Source organism: Silene latifolia, chromosome 10, assembly GCF_048544455.1.
Source record: "Silene latifolia isolate original U9 population chromosome 10, ASM4854445v1, whole genome shotgun sequence".
In the NCBI taxonomy this organism is placed as follows: Eukaryota; Viridiplantae; Streptophyta; class Magnoliopsida; order Caryophyllales; family Caryophyllaceae; genus Silene; species Silene latifolia.
The window spans coordinates 64788550-64792724 of record NC_133535.1 but is presented as its reverse complement, the minus strand read 5'-3'; the positions used below and the strand labels follow the sequence as shown (position 1 = coordinate 64792724).

General features: G+C 35.4%; 1 long non-coding RNA gene across 1 annotated transcript; it reads left to right on the top strand.

Annotated features, from left to right (window-relative positions):
- Positions 1-566: 566 nt before the first annotated feature.
- On the top strand, positions 567-3031 carry LOC141609015 (uncharacterized). The gene is made up of 3 exons (XR_012527136.1): positions 567-768; positions 867-976; positions 2824-3031. It is a non-coding gene; the product is annotated as an uncharacterized LOC141609015 (long non-coding RNA).
- Positions 3032-4175: the final 1144 nt, after the last annotated feature.

Here is a 4175-nt window from a genome sequence, read left to right as displayed (position 1 = left end):
GGATGTTCTTGTCTGATCAACGAGAGTATCACCGTTTCATTGAAAAGATACTTGTATTTTCTTATAACTATATTATTAAGATGTTGTTTACTATAATTTCTCCTTCTAAGTTTCGAGGACGAAACTTTTTAAAAGGAGGGGTGATTGTAACGCCCCGTAATTTCGGACCGTTAATATATTGCGGAAGTAATTTATTAATCAAATAAAGTTTGATATTAATGTATTTCAAATAATAATAATTCAAAGAAATATAATTTTATTATATTTTAAAGAAAAGTATTTATTTTGATAGTTTCGAAGTGTTTAAAAATAGTTTAAACCGTGTAAAAACTTTTTATTTCGAAATAAGGGCTTTTCGGGGAAAAATGACAACTCTATTGAAAATTGGGTAAACGATTTTGGAAATGGGTCGTATGAGTATTCAATTTTCTTGTAATCTCGTGTTTAAGAACTTTGGTCTTGTCGGAATTTGCATTTGACAAGCGGTTCTAATTATTATCGAAACGAGCCAAAACCGACTCGTAAAATCCCGACTAAAAACCCGCACCTTCCTCCTTTCCTTTTCTCCTTCCCTTTCACGCAGCACCCCCTTCCCCCTTCCTTCTTTTTCTGATTTTCTTATCTTCCTTACATCCTATTCCTATTCTAAACAAACAAACACCATTTTTCTACAAAATTTAAGCTAAAATCACCATAACTTCCTCATTTCTTATCGGATTTTCGCATAATTTATGTTTCCGGAATCCTCTCGTCGAGATCTACCTCCTGGTATATTTTAATTTCAGTTTTCTTGAAGTTGTTTTAAGACGAATTTTGGTATAATTTCGGTTTTTAAGCTTATTTTTGTGTTTTTATTGTTTATTTAGGTGAAGAATTGGAAGACGAGTTTGGGGACTCGTATATTGTCGAAGATAGTGGTTAGTCGGCAGATTAGGGTTGGTTTTTAAGGTGCTAATTGCTCATTTTCTAGCTTAAGGTAACATATTTCAAGTTACTCGACGAATAATCGTCACATTCTTTGCTTTTTGTATGTTTTTGTGATTTTTGGTTGAGTAGTAAATTTTCACATGTTTAAAATGGGTTGCATGCATGTTTAATGCTTGTCTTTTGTTAGTTTAAGTTAACCATTTGTATATTATTGTTTAGAACAAATTTGGATGAGTAATTATTTGAGGGGACAAATCCGCGGGTTGGCTGGAACGTGTCAGTACCGGACCGAGACATTTTCCAATGTTTCCAAAAATATGACAGATTGAACGGCGTCGAAAAATTAGGTGGTTTAGCCACTTGAATCACTCAATTCGGAGTCCGTATGAGTATTTGGCGTCGTTTTACCGAAAAATTTATAGAAAAGTTACTGTTCACAGACCCGCGGTACTGTTCACAGCAGTGAAACAGGCCCGTGACGGGCCGCGGCAGGCCCGTGCTTGGCCCGGGTTGGGCCGTCGCTTGTTTCGCGGTTTTTCATGCAATATTTGTCATTTCGGGTTCATTAATGTTATAGTTAGTATAAGTCACATATGAGTATACTTTTGAATTGAATCATATTAGTAGTAAAAATTATGTTAATGGTAAAAGTTAAGTTTATATTAGTAGTTGCACATGTTAGGGTAGGTTATAAAATAAAATTGTAATGAATAGGCTCAAAATAAATTTTATAGTGCTAATTCTAATGTTTTGTTGATTGTGCCGAAAACTGAGCCTTAGTCCCTTTGGTGATTATTTGTCGATCAATTGAGTGATTGGTCACCGCAATTTAACCCGTGCACTGTCGCAGGTGGGGTTGCGGGTAAAAATTCGGTTGGATGAAATTTTATATGAATTGGATAATCGGCCTTTTTCTTGTTTTAGGCCATTTATCAAGTTTTTAGTCACATGTATAGTTGGTTGAATTTAATAGTTTCTTATATTGTGGAAACGGCCCTAGATTCCCTGAAGCCTTTAATATTGTTGGATTGTTCTGCTGATTAGACATTTATATAGCCTTTCACATGATAGAATGTTAGCATTTATGTTGGTAAGTTGGACTCTTTGCTCTTATGGTTAAGTGGGTGTCTTACTTGTCTTGTGTGGTGTGGGCTAAAGTATTCAAGCTGGGACTAGCTGGGACTAGGTCCTAGGTGAGTGTTTCGGCCTTCATCATAGATAGGTCTTTATAGTCTCTGACGAGTATATGTTCACTGCTTAATAGCCTTTGTGTTCCTGACTAGTGGATTTATATCCAAGTTGGGGCATGACCTCGTTACTTATTTTGTTAGTAAGTGGTCAGCTTAAGTACTAGCCAACCCTTTGGTGGACTCCTTAGGGTACTCACTTTGTTTTAGAAAAATTGTGGGTCTTGGGTGCGGTGGTGTGTATCCGCATGTCTAGGTCTGCGCAGATTTTAGGCTAGGGTTGTGTTGTGTCTTGGCCATGTTTTATTAATATTAACCGCTGAGCCAAGATACCGGTTCGATTACCTTCCCAACCTCGTGGTATAGACTCGAGTTACAGAGTGACTATTGACGGTACTAAGAACTTATGCCTGTCTTTGATATATTGCTCTTTCTTGTTTGATGATTCTATGAATCATAGAAGGTGAGATGCAAGCCGGCTATGGTTGATAGAGTTTGGATTACTACTTGTTATATTTTTCACATGATAGTTTAAATTAGTCAATTTAGCATTCACATGTTAGAATACTTGGAACTTAGATTAAATTTTCATATAGTTTACATGTTTCATTACATGTTACATTAAATTTGACGTTTCGTGGCTGGGAGGACTCGAAGTTACTCCCCACTGAATTGTGGCTTTCGTGTTTGTATAAAATACGATTGACAGGTTGAAGATTTAGATGGGGTCACAGACGAGCTAGTGAGCATAAGGAACCTTAGACCTAGTTTGGCTATTCTTATAGTAAACCTTTTAACTTTTGGTTTTTGTATATAATTTGAAGGGACATATGTCTCCCTTTTCTATTTTGGGTTGTATCATTATATTTTCTTATAGAATAGCTATGGCATGTAAATTAGTTCGTTAGCATTGCAGGTTTTGGCACCCTCCTCTTGGGAATGTTGGAAATGTTTGTGGTTGGTTTAGGAAAGTTTTAAAAATTACAGGTTTTCTCTAGTTGAACCAATTACAAACATATCCTGTCAGTTTTTCTGTAGAATTTACGCGTTTAATTATCGGTTTATTTAAGGGTGTTATAGAATACATGTATATGTGGAGTAATTAGTTATTCTACATTGATGTGTGTATTTGGAGAACGGAAGGGAATTGCTGCCGAATTTTTTCCTCATTAATAAATTACAAGTGTGTTTGCTAGTGACTTGAAACGTACATTGACGGGTTTAGGATGGAGTGATAAGGACCCCATTCGAACATGGATTACTTATTGACAATATTTATATATTGTTTTCATATGTTTATTGTATAATGTGGAGTATAATGTTTAAATTTTGTATGTAATATTATTGTTATTTTTTTAAAAATGTTTAAATTATTGTGGGGTCTTCTTTAGATTAAAATGAAGAGATTGGAACGTTCATGGATGTATGAAGGAAGATTAGACCATTCCAATAAGAAAAGACGTCCTACCGCTAGATTTATAAAGGGTGTTAGCGAGTTTATTGAATTTGCTAAACAACAAGATGAATATGACTTGATAGATAAAAAACTTAGGTGTCCTTGTGACAAATGCAAAAACCTGAAATACCAGCTTGACATTGTAGTAGAAGAACATCTCATTATAAACGGGTTTAAGCCAAATTATTAAAATTGGATTTCACATGGAGAAGCATATTCTCCAATTCATGAACAAGCTCACACCTAACAAATACAAATTGATGAGAACCCATATACAGAGATGGTTGTTGATGCTATGGATTCCACTTTTTTTAATAGTGATGACCATACAACCATTTATGAAGAACAACCGCCACACCCACAAGCAAAAGCCTTTCTTAACATGTTAAAAGCCTGAGAAAAACTCTTGTATGAAGGAAGCAGAATGACATTGTTACAAGCCGCTTCTAGGCTAGTTACCTTGAAATGTGAGTTTAATATGCCATTTCTTGCTGTTGATGGCATTGCCTCGTTCCTTGAGGAATCTTTCCCCGATGATAATATCATGACCCGAAGTTTCTACACAACCAAAAAAGTAGTTAAAGGTCTTCAGTTACCGCATGAAA